Source organism: Uloborus diversus, chromosome 8 (genome assembly GCF_026930045.1).
Source record: "Uloborus diversus isolate 005 chromosome 8, Udiv.v.3.1, whole genome shotgun sequence".
Lineage (NCBI taxonomy): Eukaryota > Metazoa > Arthropoda > Arachnida > Araneae > Uloboridae > Uloborus > Uloborus diversus.
The window spans coordinates 59,479,815-59,500,256 of NC_072738.1; the positions used below are offsets into that span (position 1 = coordinate 59,479,815).

At 33.6% G+C, this 20,442-nt stretch overlaps 1 protein-coding gene across 1 annotated transcript in view; it reads right to left on the minus strand.

Moving 5' to 3' along the window:
• Positions 1 to 18,734, minus strand: part of LOC129227283 (UDP-N-acetylglucosamine transporter-like) — a 60,354-nt gene extending 41,620 nt beyond the window's left edge. The window contains exon 1 of the mRNA XM_054861819.1: positions 18,699 to 18,734. The gene's annotated coding sequence lies outside the window, so the exon portion shown is untranslated. The remainder of the gene's footprint in view (positions 1 to 18,698) is intronic.
• Between the last annotated feature and the right edge of the window lie 1,708 nt (positions 18,735 to 20,442).

Sequence of the window (20,442 nt, forward strand, 5' to 3'; positions counted from 1 at the left end):
TAGCGTTATACTTTACTTATTGTTCGTATTGTTTCCACCAGTTTTTTTTAACAACTCTATCTTTTACTACATTAATCGAAATCTTAGAAGATCGATGAACTTTGGGTGAAACTCAGCAAATTTTAGTACGTGGGCGAGAACAAATGAGTTGCGCCTGCATGGACTTAAAATATAGGCTAGGAAGAAAATCTGTTAGTTAAGGAATTACAGTCGAGTCCTGACTTACGCGAGGGATGCGTTCCAAGACCCCTCGCGTAAGTCGGAATTTCGCGTTGTGGAAAAGGGTTTGTGTAAAAATTTTTTATAAACATACCCAATTATTTTAGACACTTGTAAACACCACCTCAAACTGTTAATTTTAAATTAAAAAAAAAAAAAGTTTTATTCAACATAAAATATTGCTACGATGCACAAAATCAAAGATCAGTGGGAAAGAAAAACATAAAATAAACCAGTATGGTATATAGTAACAAATACAAATGCACTATATTCAGTAAATTACCGCCATTAGCACGGGCTAAAGCAGAAATACGTGAAATACACCACCAGCTCAGTCATCTCCAGCCGAGGACTGCAGTTTCGTGCTTATTAGCACTCATCAGCCCGGCATAGGAAAGTGACTGAGCTGGAGATGGAAAACCTCTGAAGGAAGCCAAGAGTGCGAAACAAACTGGTAGCTAATATAGAATTAGCAGCCCAGACGAGTGACCCGGGCTGATGAGTGCTAATAAGCACGAAACTGCAGTCCTCGGCTGGAAATGACTGAGCTGGTGGTGTATTTCATTCACTATAGTTGTACTGTACAATAAATCCAGTAATGATATTTGTAACTTAAAAAAGTGAGGATGATGATGATTTATGCTGCGTGATCTTAAATTTTGAAATATTTCCTGTTTTCTTTCATTCACAATACAAGAGCAACTTCCATTTTCATAATTTTTGCATTTTGCTTAGGTACAGTCATAGAAAAAAAAAACCGAAACACTTTTAATTATTCGGCCATTATACATGCTAGAAAGGAAGGAAAGGTGTCACCCGACTTGGTTTAAAGTCTTCTTTAAAACTACCTAAGTAAAATTTTGATAAGGGACCATATACAAAGCAAAATTAGCACCAACTCTTGATTTTCAAATGGGAACCCCTAATTTTTGCTACATAATTATGTTAAGACCGCAAAATACAGCCAGGGTACGAAATTCCACTGCATTCCATGCAGTAGAAGAGGAGTTATTAACGAAAAACGTTTCAAGGACCGTCACCGCATTGAAAACGCTTCTTTCAAGGTCACGGTTTATCAAGTAACGGAAAGTAAACAAAGATCGAGATTGTCCAGCTCAATTCATGATTTTTTGAAGTTCTCTTTTTTTCCGTAATTCGATACTTTTTGGCCGATAATGTTGCGCCAAAAAACGACTTACGGCCGAAAACTTTTTTTTTTTGAAAAAAAAAAAAAAGATTAAAATATTTACTGATTTTTGTCTACCTGGATTAACCTAAGAAAGACGGATGGGGTTTGGCTGGTCCATCGTTGTTTTATAAATCGAGTAATGACAAATAATTAAAAGTAATGGAACTTTTTGACTTTTCCTAATATGAACCTATTAGATTGCTTATATAATCATTCAAGCCTCATAGAAATGTAAATATCCAACCTTATACCTAGAGTCATGATGTGAATATGTTTGATAAATGTATTTCACCTACGTTACAGGTTTATTTTGGAATAAATAGAAAGTCTTTGATGTAAAATGGAATTGCGCGTTTTTTTTTTAATTTCGCAGAACATTGGCAGAAGTTTGTACTATCGCATACAAAAATGTAAAAAATGTACCGCACAACGTGGAAAGACTCAACATTAAATAGATTGGATACTCAAGCGAAGCAAGGTCCATTTATTCCGTGAATATTTGCCCTAAATACATAAAATGAACGAAGTAACAATCTAAAAAATAATACAGCAACAGGAGGATACAAATACCCGTTAATGAGCAAACCGTTCATGCTCGAACTTTATTCGGGAAAAATTTGGTTATTTGAATTAACACAGTGGACAAACACAGTAATTGTTCTAGCGGCTTTTTTGTAATCAAAAAAAGAGATTTCTTATTAAATCTAAATTTAATGCGGAAGATCATAATGCGTGGTATTATTTAAAAAGCATAACACAATTGGCGGTTTTAATTAAACATGTAATGGCTCTTAAAAGCAATTTAGGAAAGTAATTTCCCAATGCTGTTTCTAGCAACGAGATTCGAGATGGTCCAACCCGTAATTTAAAAAGACAAAAGTTATTTTATCTTAAACCAAGGTGAACCAAAGTTAGACTTCTTTTTATTTCTCTAATTTTGTAACTTTGCACTTGCAAATAAAGCTTAGCATTATTTAATTTTGTTCCGCGCACCATATACTTGCAAACGAACATTTTCCCATAGTATCGGGCCTTTTGCTGTCGCACCCTGCAGCATGAACTACACGCAGCATACTACCCCGTTTGCTCTGGCCTGCGCATTCACTTAGCGCATCTCAAAGCCGCTTCAGTTGAGCGACACGCATATCGACCGATCCCAAGCGGTAATTCTGTAATCCACGCTATGGCTTGGTTTTTTCTATGCTCGATAGATGGCGCAACTACTTTTTCATGAATTTTTTTTTTTGCTTTCTTTTCAAAAATGTATTACGATCAAAACGAAAATTTAACTTACAGAGTAAAAGAAATCACTGATGAAAATGCTGCAAATGTAAGTTTTAAAATTTTTTTCTTAATTTAATTGCGGATAATCCCGGAAAAAAAATGTTATTAAAGGGACAGAACAGCCGATTTAAATTATTGGAATTTAAGAAAAAATGTGAAAATTCATGTGCCTAAAGGTTTAACGTTGTAATTAATAATTTAATCAACGGTCTAATTGATACAACTATATCAATTAGATAACATTATATGCAGTATTCGGGGGGGGGGGGGAGTACATATATATAGTGTGAAATGTAAGTCAGAACAGCTCTTTTACAAAAGTACTCCAATAGGCTTTCTAGTTTTTTATTTATTTATTTATTTATTTATTTTTGAAAAACACAAAGACACACATATATAATATATGCCAATGATTTTTTTTTTGGTGGGGGGGGGGGGGGGGGTGATCGCTTCCTTTTTTTAGGGGGGGGGGGACACATTCACCCTTAGTTTTATTTACCCATGTTTTGTAGCATTTTTTAAAATTAATTTTCTGTTTAGTTTGTTCTTTAACTTTTGTTGTTTTTTTCCACCAGTACTTACATGTTCTTTACTAAATTGCTATGTTGGGCCTTTTTTGGTTAAAGATTTTTTAGATTGTATTTGTGTTTCAATAAAAATTGAATTAATTTCTCTTTTGAATGGCTTATACTGATTTAACTTAAATATGCTTGTTAATTTTATACACAGAACTGGTTACATCAACCGATTCCGATCCGCCAATATCAACTAATTCCGATCCGCCGGTCGAAATGCGATCCGAAAACTGCTGGAAACGACAGTCCGTTTTGGAAAATTATAGGCAATTTTTTACTTGAACTTTTTGATCGCCAGAAAAAAAGTCTTTGTTCAGTAGAAATATTTTTCTAAAAAATCGGGACTGAACCCCAATCGGATAATTAGAACCAGAAAATGTTCTATTGAAAAAAAATAATTGAGTGTATGTGATGTTACTTAGTTGTAAAATATTTTATTGAAAATGAAATAATAAAAGTAAAATTGCAAAATTAAGGAATAATTATTTGAAAATGGGACTGATATTACACCAAAAAAATTATAATTTAAAAATGAATAAATAGAAAAATGAAATAAAAATGAATTATAAAAAAAAATAGTAAACAAATTTTCAGAACTTATAAAAATTCTCCCCGAAACTCAAAAAATCCCCCCTGGAATCTGAAGTAACGGGGGACATTCCCCTTCTAGAAATTGAACCTTATTTCAAACCCTGTTATATATATATTTAATTGAAAGTAACTTGCCTTTGTATTGTGATTGTCAATTTAGCAGTGCATCCCGTATGCTTTGAAGGACCATCCCCAGAAACTATTCTGTCTGTCATGCACACAGCGATAGCTGATTTTGTATTTATTAAATCTCCCTGATTTCGGATATGTTGTTGCAACACGCCAAGTACTTTTTCTATCTTCACTGTGTTGCTGTAACCAGTTCCGTGTATAAAATTAACAAGCATATTTAAGTTAAATCTGTATAAGCCAATCAAAAGAGAAGTTCATTCAATTTTTATTAAAACACAAATACAATCTAAAAAAATCTTTAACCAAAAAAGGCCCAACATAGCAATTAAGTTCGGAACATGTAAGTACTGGTGGAAAAAACAACAAAACTTAAAGAACAAACTAAACAGAAAATTAATTTTAAAAAATGCTACAAAACATGGGTAAATAAAACTAAGGGTGAATGTGTCCCCCCCCCCCAAAAGGAAGCGAACACCCCCCCCCCCCCACCACCAAAAAAAATCATTGGCATACATGTAAATATATATGTGTGTCTTTTTGTTTTTCAAAAAAAAAAAAATAATAATAATAATAATAAATAAAAAACTAGAAAGCCTATTGGAGTACTTTTGTAAAAGAGCTGTTCTGACTTACATTTCACACTACATACATGTACTCCCCCCCCCCCCGAACACTGCATATAATGTTATCTAATTGATATAGTTGTATCAATTAGACCGTTGATTAAATTATTAATTACAACGTTAAACCTTTAGGCACATGAATTTTCACATTTTTTTTTAATTCCAATAATTTAAATCGGCTGTTCTGTCCCTTTAAGAATATCTTTTTTTTTCGGGAATATCCGCAATTAAATTAAGAAAAAAAATTTTAAAACTTACATTTGCAGCATTTTCATCAGTGCTTTCTTTTACTCTGTAAGTTAAATTTTCGTTTTGATCGTTTGTAATATTAATATTTGAATAAGTAAAGCCGGATGATAAGCTATCCATGGTTAAAACTTCAAAAGACACAAGACATTTTTAAAAATAAAGCAAAAAAAATCATGAAAAAGTAGTGGCGCCATCTATTGAGCATGGATGAAATCAAGCCATAGCGTGGATTACAGAATTACCGCTTGGGAACGGTCAATATGCAGTGCGCATGACTTTTAAAGTAAGTGCGCTTAACTCGTAAGTGCATTGATGGGTTGAGCGCGCTTAGCTCGCAGTGCAAACGGGGTATACCCGACAGTAGATTTAAGCGATTCAGAGGCTACGATTTCCACCTTGCTGTAGATTTCGCAAATTAAAATCGTATCAATAGGGAAGGATGCAGAAGTCACCTGATTGAAGCCGAGAGTGCGAATAAACTGGTAGGTAAAGTAAATTTAACTGCTGTATGTTTACGGCCTCTCACTAGTGAGATAAATTTTCTTCATCCACCAGTGTTTAGGCACTCTCAGCTTCAATGACATGACATCTGCTTCATCTTTCGTTTAAACCTAGTTAAAGGCGTTTATGCTCATTAATCGGACCAACAGCAGCCTTCAAATGAGATAGCCAAACCGGAATTATATCGCAGTGCAGTGTTGCCATTTTGGGGAAAATCTTGTGCTCTCTGGGGAAATTTTGGGGAAATGAGTTTTGAATGGAATTCTTTGGGGAATTTTTTTTTCATGGGGGAAACCTGGGGAAAGAAAAAACCTCGGGGAAAAAATATTTTTTTTCGTGTTTAGATTCACGACAAGAAGGTGTATTTCTGCTTCAGCCCTAGCTAATGGGCGGTAATTTATTGAATAGTAGTTACATTGTTTGTATCAAATAGCGTTGGTTTAGCTTTGCTCAACTTTATGGAATTCGCATTTCGCATTATGTGGAATATTATGCTACGGAATTTGCATTAATGCTCTGCGTGAGTAACTAGTTGATACGTGAAACAGGTACAAATAAGTGTGAAGAATGTTCTTGGATAAATAAAAATAAAAATCATAGTTTAAATGTACATACAGAAGCAGAGTAGTAAATCCGAGTAGAAAAACAAACATTTGGCTATTTCTTATCTTTCAGTCAGGCGCTTGTATTTATGAATAGCGGCACCCGCACGGCTTTGCCCGCAGTAGAAAATTGAAAGGTGTTTTGGTTCCCCTGTATATTTACAAATAATTCATGATGAATTTCTCGCCAATTGGCTTGCCCACGCTACTGTTCCACGTTATGACAGCTTGGTAATTTACTCGTCCATCGTATTATAATTTTGCTCGGGAAAATGTTCTTAAAATTGGAATACAAAAAGAACAAAATCGAATTTTCGAAAAATCGCTTTGAGGTGCACACCTCTATGCTACAGACTAATTTTGTGCCAAATTTCATGAAAATCGGCGGAACGGTCTAGGCACTATGCGCGTCACAGAGGTCCTGACAGACAGAGAGACTTTCAGCTTTACTACTAGTAAAGGAGACAAAAAAAAAAAAAAAAAAAAAAAAAAAAAAAAAAGAAGCGAAAATGCAAAGAAAAAAAAAGTTGGGGAATTTTATAAGAAAATTTGGCTATTTGGGGGAAAAAAAAATTTTCAAGAGAAAAATATTAAAAGAAGTCGATTCATTTTAAGAAAATATTAGTGGAAAAATAATTTTTGAATTTTGGGAATTTTGATAGAAAACATCGCTTTTTGGGGAAAAGTTGGGAGGAAATTGGGGAAATCTGGATTTGACCATCTGGCAACACTGTCGCAGTGAAGACGCGGGCCTAATTCCAGTCGGCGAAGCTGATCTATGTGGCTCGTTGTTTGCTTAAAGAATAAGATCAGAAGGTAGAATTAGTTCCAGTGTCATAAAGTTGGAGACGAATATTCAGATATTGGATTCTGAAAAACATGCATTTAATAAGACAGGCATTTAGTAGTTGATAACAATAATTTATTATAACTTTCTTTCTTTTTCGATATTTTTCCATGTTATTAAAAAAAAAAAGAAAATAATTTGAAATTTTATCTTTGTCTTGCGAGAATGATTTTAATGCGAAATGCACGGACAATGACAGATAAAGTAAGTAGAAAAACAATGTTTAAATTATAATTAAGAATAGAAAAAAGCTCAACTTAATCTAACACCTAAATTATTGTTTTGTTAAACCTTTGACGAAGTCAAAAAAAAAAAAAAGTTCACGATTAGCTACAACTACTATTTTTGTGCAGAATACGGGCTCAATGCACGCGGCCCACTACTGCGACTGACAGATCCGCTTCTAGATCTTAACACATTGAAAATTATTCAAACACTTTACAAAAAAAAAAAAAAAATAGTTCCTAAAAACCAGCAAACTTATCTAAAAAAAAAAAAAAAACCTATTGACCCATCTGGATACTGCTCGAGCCACTAATTCTACACTGCGTACTGCAACATGACTAGCAAGAAAATGAGGTTTAATTGCATGTTCCTATGAAAAAGTTGTGCATGTTAATTTTTGTTTTCTGAGTTATTGTTTTACAAAAGGCAATGGCTAAACGCAGAAAGAAAAAAAAAAAAAGACAAAAGTATTTTAAGTGTAGCTTTTAATTTTAAAAGTTCTATAAAATATTCTTTTATTAGACAATGGAGTAGTGTTTTACATTATTTACACATTGACGTTTGAACGATATCCACAAAAAACTGAAGGTTGTAATATTGTGTTTTTCCTTTTGCAGAGACAGCGAATACATTTATGCATTTAAAAAATTCATAGACGTAACTCTAATGCAGAAAAACCACGTTATAATTGGTTTGCTTATTTAGTTGAACAATTTATTTCTTTTTTTACGAAGAAACTAACTTTCATAATTTCTATTTTAAAAAAGTATACGGTCCCCTAAAGTGGAAAAAAATGAATTTTTAAGCATAGCGCGAAAACTACCGAATATTTTGAGCTCAAATTTTTGATTCCCTCATAAGAGTTCTTCTAGATTGTTTCTCTGTTAAAATTTAATATGGTTTCAGATCATAGTTTTTTCAAAAAAAAATAAAATAATTCATAAAAAAAATTAAATTCTCTTTTCTGTTGTTGAAAGGGATGTTTTTATTATTAGGTCGGTTCATATTTTGATATAAAAAAACAATCTTTGCCGTGCCTAATCTAGTTTTTGAGTTATGAGCAAAAATATCAAATTACGTTTTAACATTACTAGAGGAACTTTTCAAAACTCGATAGTGGCGTACCCAGGGGGTGGGCTGATAGGGCTACAGCCCCCCCCCCCCCGAAATTTTCAAAATTAATTACAAAAATTATAATAAAGAACAAGTTTTTTTTTATGATGTATTTTTGAAATCTTACATTCGTATTGATATCAGAAAAGCGATACATGAACTTTTCTTAGCTACAGTTCATAAGTATCCCCCCCCCCCCCCAGCTCAAAGACTTTCGAGCTCAGCCCCCCCGAACTGATTTGTCTGCGTACGCCGCTGACGGCTGGATCGAATTCAACAAAATTTTGTATACAAGGTTAAAAAAGGATGCTGATCACAAACATGTGATAAAAAAGGGGGTGTTCTCATTGAAAAATTTGAAGTTGATGCTCGTTTTAATATGAAGACGACCCCTTAACAACATTTTTTCAACATAATTATGTAGAACTCTTTATTCCTGAAACAACAACACCTTACACGTGTCTCTAGTGTCAATAGTCTTTGAATACGATCGAGTGTTTCGTTTTTTTTTTTCTATGACTGTACAACTCGGTGAACTTAGACGGATTTCCTTTTCTTAACTGTTAATTGTACGTATGGAAGATTCACTCATACCTAGATGTCGTGCTACCTTTGATGCACTTTTTAGTTGAGTTTCAGATTTTCGAGAAGCTTTAGCTTTTCTTACATTGTCAGAAACTTTCTTTTTTTCTTTCTATATTCAAACTTTAGATGAGACAGCGCTCTTAAGTGTCATTATATTTCATCAACTTTCGCATTTAGAATGAAAAAAATAAATGGAAAATGTGGAGTAGTTATTTGTGTAAGCGATGTTCAGACTAGTAAGGTGTGGGAATTTCCACTCTCAGTGATGCTAGAGGGATGAAGATACATTAACGAAAAAAAAGGTGTTTAGTAACCAATAACAAAGTCGATACTTACGCACCACTATTCTCTTCCGAAAAGTTTCGTGTTGAGGGAGATAAACTCGCGTTAGGTCTAAAATTCTTTACTGGTGAAAAAATCGTGTTATAGCCATTTCGCGTAAGTCGCATCGCGTCGTATTTTGTTTTCAAGATTATGAAAAGTCTCTGACTCTCGCCTTACGCTTCACCCTCTTTTTTTTTCTGGGGGGGGGGGGGGGGAAGGCTAGTATTGTTTTATACTGAATCGAATAAAATTTTAACCAAATTTCAAGAGTTTTTTGCATCAAAAAACAATTTGGGTCATTCCACTTTAACAGCGAGCCTCTACACCTGATCGTCATCGTTTTCTACAAATTTTTCAGGTTTGATTTCATCCCGTATTGAAAGGCAAAATAAAAATATCAGTTCCTATACCAGCTAGAGTCCTGCCGGGTGTCAATTTTTAAATCTCATTGCATAGCCTTTCATTTGATTGTATACGCTCAAAATGTAGCCGGTTCAAAATTCGATCATTCAATTAGTACGAAACATTTAAAAGTTGCGAAAGAATGTTAATTGCCTTTCAAAATGAGTTCCTTGAAAAATTCCAAACATTTTCTTCTGTCTTAATTCGTAAACGTCAGCCATATTCTAGAAAATAAGTAGAGAACAGAAAAAACATAAGTTTCTCCATATTTATTAGCTTATTTCACGTGAACGACTACCTACTAATTGTAAAACTAATAGATCTGTAGCAAAAAACACGACTAATTTTTTTTTTTAAAGCAATTTTGATTGGACAAAACAAAATGGAAGAAGAAAAAGAATAATTAAATAAATGTAGGTTTTTATTTTTGCTAGTTTTGAAATTGGCTTCTTGTGAAAATTCCTTATATAATGGAAAGTATTATTTAAAAAATAGAAGCAATTTTACTTTCTTCTATATCTAATGTACAGAAAAAAGTTCTGGATCCGTGAAATTTTTTAAAATTGGACGAATGAATTATTTTTGACTGTTTTTTTTAAAGGAAAATGTGTGTGTGGGTATATGCGTGACCGATTTTTTTTTTTTTTTTTTTTGAGCAATCACGATTGCTTATTGTTCTCACTTGACAGTCCTTGATGTTCCGGTTCCTTTTTCAGCTTGGACCAGGCCTGCAGCACCACCGTCCACCGGCGGCGGCGCGGCTGGTCCTGAGCACTGTCCCCCCGGAATCCACTTTGCTGGGCGGTGGCGTCTATGTCCTACGCACGCATGCTCATACACACTCCCCTACGAGGGCACGCCTTTACACACATACACACGCCTACGTGCACACTCGTAAGCCTACACACACACGCACACAACTATATACACGTAAGCACCCAGGAGGAGGGACATGCTTGGGGGGGGAGCCGTTTGTAGAAACAATAACTCTAATCAGTAGGGTCTTGTCGCAACTCGTGATTGCGAAAAACATAATTTGAATTCAAAGTTTCGGAATTCAAATTAGAGTTAAATTTTTTTTTTGTTTCTACTCTACCTCAAAACCTGTTGCATGAATTCGAACGAAATTTGTTGCCCACATGTAATTTAGGGCTGATTGTTTTTTTTTTTTTTTTTTTTTTTTTTTTTTGTCGCCAATTCCATCTAGAGGCTGAAGCAACTGAACATTTTCTTAGTATGAGTGACTATCATATCTCAAGAAATAATGAATGGAACCAAACATAAAAGTAGTTTATGGATAGGCTTGCCAGACGTCCCGGTTTGACCAGGACAGTCCCGGTTTTTTACAAAATCCCGGTCCGGTGTCCTGGCCGGTTTACTTCACGTCCCGGAAAAAGATAAGTTTGATTACAGATGACAAAAAAATTTTTTAACTGTGGAGGATTATTTAGGATAAGTACTGTGTTATTTGTAACATTGATTTGTAAAATTAATACTGGATTACCTAGTGGGGATTTTTACATGAAGATTAAAACCAGAAAAATCTTTCTATAAAAAGTTCTAGCCAATGAAAAGTAGGGGAATGTAGAGCAAAGTGAAATGGTTAAGATGACTGAGGCTTTTCAAAATGAGCAAATTAAAAATTTATTTTGAAAATTACAGTACATAAAGAAAGAACATTCTATTTTATAATAAAACTTACATTAAAACAATATTTTTTAATTTTTAGCAGTAAATTTTAGCCTTCAAAAAAATGTGGAAAATTTTAGCATTTTCCGTGGAGCAAAATGAAAAATGAAACATTTTTCTAATGAAATATTTTCTTTTCAATTATAGAAAATATTTTTGATCAAATGAATCAGTAAATAAAAGGTTTAATGAATGAACGGAGAGATACTGAAACAATAAACTGCAAATTAAATTAGTTAATTAATGTATGAAGAAAAATAAACGAACGAGTAAAAGAGTGAATAAATAAGAAAATAAGCGAATCAAAGAATAAATCAGCGAATTATTAATGAAGGAAAGTAAATGAATAAATCAATAAACACTGTAAAAAAATTCCGAAACGTTACTGAATATTTCCGTGTAACGTTTCGGGATTTTAATGGTTTTCATCCACTTCCTGGAAAAATCAAGTATCACAGTCAAAATGTTTTTTGAATTGCTACAAGTTGCACGAATGCTGACTTCTCACTGGTATGAAAAAATATTTTTAGCTCCCAGTTTAAAAATTAACTGAGCGGATTTATAAAGCGTATCGGCATGAGTTCTATTACGGTGTATCGATGCTGAGTAAGCTCCCAAAGAGAGCGAATAAGTACGGACTACATTGCTTTGCAAGAATTGCAGGCGAGTAAAATTCTCGTTAATTATTTGCATTCCTGGCTTAGCGTTGGTCATTTTTGCAATACTGCCTATGAAACTATCTAAGTAAATCAGGAGGGTGCCAAACTATTATATTATACCTATCTATGTTTACTCTAAAGTTCTGGAAACACGCCTGGCTATAAACGGGAAGATTTCTGAATTTTCAGGAGGCTTCCGGGATAATTTCAGGAAGGTTACTGAATATTATCGGAAAACGTTCCTGGTTTTTGCAAGATATGTTACTGGCAGAAATTGCCCATTATTTTTCAGGAACGTTTCTAAATCGTTTCTACAGTAAATGAATGCGTAAAAGTGATTTAGTAAATGAATGAGCGAGTAAACAAAATTACCTATTTTACTTTGCCCCGCATGTACTTGATTGATTGTAGAAAATATTTAAAATACAAATACGCTAAATATTAATTAAATAAATATTTCACAGAGTATTAGAAGATCCCAATTAATATTTAAAATTTTAATGACTAGAACTCTTTATCATTTTATAACAAAAAATAATTTTTGACTTGCAACGAAATATTGCAATGCGAGTATCAATTTTTGAAACTTGCCTGTATTATCACGTGCGCTAATCTTTGGTGGTATTTTTTTACTGACTAGAATAGATTACATGTGCCACTATATAGTTAAAATACTACCAGATAGGTGGCGCTAAAAAGCAGAGTAAATATTTCACCATTTCACTTTGCTCCATTTTCTCCTGTATTAATGAAAATATTATTCAAATTCTAATCAGGAACTATTTCTGTTTTAAAATGATTTTTTTCATAATTTGCGCGAGTCATAATTAGCTAATTAAGTACACAATGAATTATATATTACATTTAAATATTTCCGTTAGATCGCTTCAACATCAGCCAAAAGAGAAAAAGGGTAGTTGAACAAGATATCAAAAAAAAAAAAAAAAAAAAAAAATGCAGTCTAATATTTATTTCTTTTTTGTTGAACTTTAATTACCGGAAATATTAAATAAAAAATGAATTAGCATTCTTTCACAATTTTTGAAGTAAAAATTTACTAATCTAAAGACAGATTGCTTCTAAGAACAATTTATTCATTTATTTGTTATTAACAATATTAATCTAATTTCTTTTTGAACTACCAAACCGTATAGACCCGGCCTATCTTAGATACAAGTTTAATTCTTTTTCACGTTTGGTAGCGATTTCATTGTTGGCATGTGATTGCAAAAATCAGAACGAATTAAAATTTGTATCTCTTGCCATTTTCTACATGTATTTGTTAACAATTAAAGTGTTTGTAATTGACTTCATCATATAAGCAAGGCGTGAATTTTCAATTGGAGGAGTTTCACATTAGGAAGTGTTCAGATGGAAAGAGTACTTTATATCCTCACATTGGAAGAGAAAAAGTGCTTTTCACAACAGTAGGAAGTCTGCATCTTGTTCATTGTAAAAAAGATTCAGAAACGTTCCTGGAAAATAACGGGCAGCTGATGCACCCAATTTCTGCCAGTAACATATCTCGCAAAAACCAGGGATGTTTTCCGCTAAAGTCCAGTAACCTCCTAGAAATTATCCTGGAAACCCCCTTCTGAAAATTCAGAAATCTTCCCAGTCGTGTCTCTGGAAAATTAGACTAAACTTAGGAGAGTACAATACAAAAGCTTCGCACTTCCCATATTTATAAAGGACGTTCCAAAAGCAATATTAACAGAATAGCCAAAGATAAGACAAAATTGCAAGTTGGCATAAAGAATTTTACTCTTTTGCAATTCTTGCAAAGCTACATAATATTATCGACTTATTCGCTCTCTTTGGGAGCTTTACTAGTTTGGACAGGCCGTACTTAATACCCATTACACTTTATAAATACGCTCAGTTATTCCTTAAACTGGGAGCTAAAAATATTTTTCGCAACAGTGAAAAGTTTGCATTCGTGCAACTTGTAGCAACTCAGGAAAATCTTTGACAATGGTACTTGATTTTTCCGGGAAGTGGATAAAAACCATTGAAATCCTGAAACGTAACACGGAAATACTCAGTAACGTTTCGGAATTTTTTTACAGTGTAGTGATTCAGAATACATTGTAAAAACAATTCAGAAACGTTCCTGGAAAATAATGGGCAGCTAATGTGCCCAATTTTGCCAGTAACTGTATTTTGTAGTAAACTGGAATGTTTTCCGATAAAATTCATCAATGTTCCAGAAATTATCCTGGAATCTTTCTGAAAAATTCAGATATCTCCCCGGTTAGAACCAGTCATGTTGCTGGAACCTTCTGAGAAAACTTCGGTAGATTTAACATAATAGTTTGACAACCTCCCGAGATTAAACAATTATTGCAAACACTGCCAAAGTTGAGCCAAAATTGCGAGTAAGAATTACGCATCTCATTCGCCGGCAACTCTTGCAAAGTTACAGAATCCAGTGACTTATTAGCTCCCATTGGGAAATTAGATGATTTGGACGGACCACACTCGAACAGAAACCGATACACTTAACAAATACGCTCAGTTAACTTATAGAACCTTGGAACAGCTTATCGGAATAGGTGGTAATGAGCAAGGGAGTAAATAGTTTTAAGAGGGCCATCGATCTTCATTGGGGATTGTAAATTGACTAGGACCAGTCTAGCTAGGCCCAGAGCCTGTTGCTGGTCGTCACTTTTGTATCCTTATATATTATTTCTGTAGCCTGTTTTTGGTTTCTACGCCAGATTTTCCTCAATTCTTGATCGATTTCTTTGATTTACGCCTTATTTTAAAGCTTATGGTGCTGGCTACTGACGAAAAATAGACCCACGGTCTAAAAATTGTTTTTTTCAGCCGAAAAACCTGTTTTAAAGAACCAGAACGAGGTTTTCGGTTAAACTTATAACTTTAATTTGCGCTTTGACCGACAGAGCTGAATAGCTTGATCGGCAGAGCATTCTCTTCGTAACCAGGAGAATGCGCGTTCGGGCCCACGTCCGGACAGTCTGCAACAAAAACTTAGAGCAATATCGCGCATTACATGAACACTTAATTAAGTGAATAACGACTATGAAAGAATAGAATAAATGAGAAGGAAACGCTCCTTGCTGATATGGAAACTTGAACTGACTTTGGCTAAATTACTTCGGAATTGTACGTTTTTTTCTTTTTAAGCTTTGGCTCTGGTAAGAAAATTAAAGCATAATGTAAGCGAAAATATAAGTAACAGGTTTAAGATTTCAGACTACAATAGAAATGTTTTTTGTTCAGAAAACTATTATAAATCGTATATTAAAATATATATTCTTCTAATGAGTTTTTGACTCTTTGTACAAATAAAAAAATTACAACCTCAATTTAAAGGGTAAAATATATATTTTTTCTTCTTTTTGCAAAAAAACAAATAGCTTATCACATTTTTACTACATTCGAAAAGCTACGCTTAAAAAAGAGCGTAGTTTAATTTATTTTGTATTTTAACCATGCTGTTAAATGATGAACACAAGCTGCCATCTAAGTCATAACGGTTCAAGCAGCCTGCGGTAACAAATAGTAAAAATTTTCAAAAATAAAACCATTTTTCTTCAATATCTTATCTTATATATTATTCCCCTCTCATTTTAAAACTTATCAGGCTGGCTAATGACGAAAAATAGACTTACGGTAGAAAAATCAAGTTTTCGAAAACACCCCTTGCTGTTTCAAAACCTTGATGCTGCCTGTAGTTCTTATGCATTTTTTAAAAGCAAAGTTCTAATCAGTGTTCCATTTTTTACGTCGCTTTCGGCAAAAAAAAAAAAAAGCCTGTGTGTGTTCATATTTTAATAAAGCTTAAAAGCACTGGACTTTGTTGTTCGGTTAAATTGATAAGTTTTTTTCGGTAGAGCGTTCGGCTATAAACTATCTGAACTTCGGGCAAGTTTGGGCTGTCTGATATAATATCAAATTTATATTAGTATTACGTATTACATGTACTCATAACATACAAACGTAATAAAATAAATGCAGTGGCAATGCTACTTAGTGTTTCGACTCCTTTATGCAGGCTACAGTTATTCGGATAAGTTGACTGTTAATCGAAGGGTGTTCTTCCTTTTTTTAAAGCTTTGACTACATCCAGACCACTCAGCATAATGTAAGCATAATAAAGTATTAGATTTACCTAAAGGAAATCTTTTTTGTGCAGAAAAACATTTTCATTGTATGCTGAAATGTAGATGTTTCTAATAACTGTGTTCGACATTTTGTACAAATGAAAAAATACTACGCCAAATTAAAACTACGAGTTTCACCCAGTAAACCTTTAATTTTTTATTCGCGCGAATACGATATAAAGCATTAAAATTATTATCAACTTCATTAGCAAGAAATCATTTTCTACTCCTCTGCTTTCTGCTGAAAAAAAAATTCATTTTGTCTACGTTCGAAAAATTACACTTAAAAAACGGACTCAGTTCAACTGGTTTTGGTTTTGAATTTTAAGTGTTCGATTAAAAGAGAAACATGTGCTGGCATTTAAGTCGTAATGGTTAAAACAATAACCTTCTATGCGAAATAGTTCAATATTCAAAGGTAAAAACACTTATTTTCAATCTAATTTATTACTTCTCTAGAATGTTCGTTTCAATCGCTACGTGAGATCTTCGTCATTTTTCAATCAAATTCCATGCTTTGCGAATAATTTTAACTCGTATCATGCTGGTTAATGACAAAACATAGAAGCATGATCTTATTATTATTATTATTATTTTGGCAAAAAGTTTTTTTGCTGTTTTTTACTACGCATTCCTTCAATGAATAGCTTTTCGAAAAGGAAGGCGCAATTGCTAGGTTTGTTGGGGTGTCGGGCTGTTAATCAGAATGGCGCCAATTCGAATCCGTGCCAATAAATATCTCTTTAAGGTTTCTTTTTTTCCCGTCAGATGCTCACATGGGCAGGACTGTATTTGCCACAACCAGTTTTTTTTACATGCACAATTATTGCTTTATCACGAGTCACTACTCAGTCACACTTTTAATGATATTTATGTTTGAATTGAAAATATGTACGACCAAAAGGTGAGCGATGATCAAATTATCACAACGTTGTATTTAACGAGGTTTTGTTACTGATGTCTTTAAATTACATGCCTTCTCTTCTGCGCTTACTTTTTTTCGGTTCTTCTTCCTAATGTTCTTCCTTTGAAATTTTTAAAGAGCGAAATGTCTTATGAAACGATTCGAAGCACAGTGCGGAGTTCCGCACGGGTCGACTAGTATATTATATTTTTTTAACTTAACTCTGATTTTCCAGAGAAACACCTGGCTTTAAACGGGAAGGTTTCTGAATTTTTATGGACGCTTCCAGGATAATTTCAGGAAGATTACTGAATTTTATCGGAAAACATTCCTGTTTTTGTCAAGATATGTTACTGGCAGAAATTGGGCACGTCAGCTTGTCATTATTTTCCTGGAACGTTTCTGAATCGTTCTTACGGTGTATAAGCGTATCAGCCACCACCTCGGTTGGAGCGATATAGTAGTAACTCGACTAGTTTGTATTAAAATGGTAGTTAATCAGGGTTGCCAACTGCTCCGCAAAAATAGCGAAACTCCGCGCGACTCCGCAGAGAAGTTCTTTTGCTCCGCATTTACCGACCTAAAGTTTTCAAGTTTAAATTTTGCTATTTTATCATAACAAACATGTAAATATGGAAAGTTAAAGATGCTTATACTCAAAGATAGAAATGGTGTTTAAAGCTGTTTTATTAATTTAAAAAATACATTTTTTATACTCATGCTTAAAATGATTTATTAAAGCCATAAAACAATTTTAGATACGTGCAATTGTGCAACTTGTAAAAATTGGGGAAACTTTTTGACAAAGATACTCGATTTTCACAAGATACTGATGAAAACCTGTGAAATCCCGAAACGTTCCACACAACTGATCAGTGACGTTTCGGGATTTTTTTAGTGTACTTTTCGCAAATATACTTGTTTTTCGGTGGAAACCCGTTTGATCCCGGAACGTTACCGGAAATAATCTATCACGTTTCAGAATCTTTTTTACTGTGTAGTGATTAAACACCGGTAAATAAGTTTAAATTTAGCATCCCAACTCGGGGTCCCCAATAGTGTGCGGTGCCAATTTGTAAAGTGTAGCTAAAAGCTAGAGGATTAATCTACAAGCTCCGGCTATTGGGTGGTAAATTGTAGTTTAATGTTGTCTAAGCAGTATATAAATAATACAAGTGGTACCCGCGCGGCTTTGCCAGTAGTAGAAAATTAAAAAGGTCATTTGGTTCGCCTGTATATTTACAAATAATGGATGATGAATTTCTCGCCAATATGCTATGTTCATTTGCTTGCCCATGTTACGGTTCCACGTCATGATAATTTGGTAATTTACTCATGCACGTTGTGATAATTTGCTCGGTGAAATTTTCTTAAAATTGGAATAGAAAAAGAACAAAATCGAATTTTCGAAAAATTGCTCTGAGGTGCACACCCCAATGCTATAAACTCATTTTGTGCCAAAGTTCATGAAAATTGGCCGCTACGCGCGTCACAGAGATCCAGACAGAGATCCAGATATCCAGACAGAGCGACTTTCAGCTTTATTATTAGTAAAAAAGATGATCTGATTAATATGAGTTTAAAATTTCACTTGAAAGTGAAAGGATTAGTTAAAAAGTTTAAATAAAATATTATGTCTTTAACATTCACATATTTGTGAAAAATATGATAGCAAAAATCGATCTCGTTCAAGCAGTCAATGTAATTACAGTATAATTTCCAAAAACCTTATTGCACTTCTGGAATGAATATATTCTGAAGTTCAATGAAATAAATCCAGTCATGCCAACAAAGAGTTTTTCGATTGAATCATAGAAATATGTTAAAGAAACAATGTTATTTGAGACCGACCTACCTTCTTTGACGAATGATGTGAAGAAATCGTTTGTGTTTAGATAAAGATTAATTGAAAGATGCAACGTTTCGGTCTGAATTTTATCGTCTGGTGAAATCAGCTGTCGGAACACCTTGAGTTATCTAAACAGATCACGAAGCATTGAGCTTATGGAATTTCGTATCCCCAGAAATGTTCTTCCGATTGGAAATTAGCAGAGTTAATTATAAATTATTGTAACGGATCCGGTGTGACTTCCAACTTTCTTGGAAGGACGACACAGTTCTTGATAAAAACACAAAAATTTATTTATACTATGTACAGGAGAGATCGTTAACAACTGCTAAATTAATCATCAGCAATTAAGCAAATATCACACAACACCGTAAACTCAACGGTTACGCACGTATTTACTTCCAAATACGAAAAACAACACAGCGAAATGCCTCGCAATAAACAGAGCTAATACACTCTCAGTACAAATTCTCAATCGAAACTGACTCTTTATCATGCATAACGCCTTTTTATACACACCGAAAGAGACCTCTCAACTATACCAGAAAATGCTACACCGTTCTACACTTTCTTATTTCATTCACAAATTTTATCAATGAAAAAAAAGAATAGGGGGGGGGATCATATACTTCAGCCGAATGTATAGGGGCTGTATATTCATTACGGGAAACTATTTACAGGTCACGTTACTACAATAATTACTATTTACAGAATTTGTAACATTATGTATAGGATCCCATTGATAAATTTATGAATCTCTAAATTGAAAAAAAAGAAAAAAAAAGTCTAAAAACACCTTTTGAAACATCCGAATGCAGTCAAAAGAGGAAGTGCACTGTAGGGTGGTTCAAAAAAACTTTTTTTCAGCTACAGTCCAGGACACCCCCCCCCCCATTTTTTTTTTTTTTTCACTTTTACCAATAGCATTATGCTGTAAAAGTTTTAGCTTCTTACCCAAATTTTAAGACGGTTCTCAATAACCCTTTAATTTAACATTAGCCGTATTATAAAAAATGCCACAAATTGAGAAATATTTAATTTCCCCAGCTGTTTTTTTTTATTTTTGTAAATAATTGTTTTATTGCAATGTACATGCATATTTCTAGTGTATATTATAATATGTAGGATTGGTTTTTCAGTTCGAAGTATTTTTTAACCCCCCTCCCCATACTATTGAAGTTTGGGGGAGAGGGTTGAGCACCTTCTTTCAGTTGAAATAGGAAGCTAAAACTCTTCCAGTATATTGCTATCCACAAGTCTAAAAATATTGAGGGGTGTACCAGTATATAGGAGAAATTTTTTTTTTTTACATGTATTTTTGAACCACCGCGTGAACAGCTAGACCCTACTTGAAGTCTACATACAAAATTTAAACCTTCTACGCCCTGTATAACTTTTCGTTTTTTTTTTTTTTTTTTTTTGCGAAAAAGTTACTTGAATCGCAACAAGTTCCTTAAATGCCGATTTTACACTGTGGAGAAAAACACTTTTAGCAACCAGTGTAAAAATATATAGGGCTTCTTTATTTGGCTTTAATTCTGCTCCGGGTTCTTAAATTTAAATCTTTTAGCTTTGTAATACACTTTCATTGTTGATCCTATGACTTAGACATGTGGTGAAAATGCTAATCAACTGTAAATGGAAAGCAGGAAGGACAAAATATTTATATATAAAAAAAAAAAAAAAAAAATCTTCGTAACGAAGAATAAAGAAAAGGAAAAGCAAAATATATTATTAGTAAGAATATTAT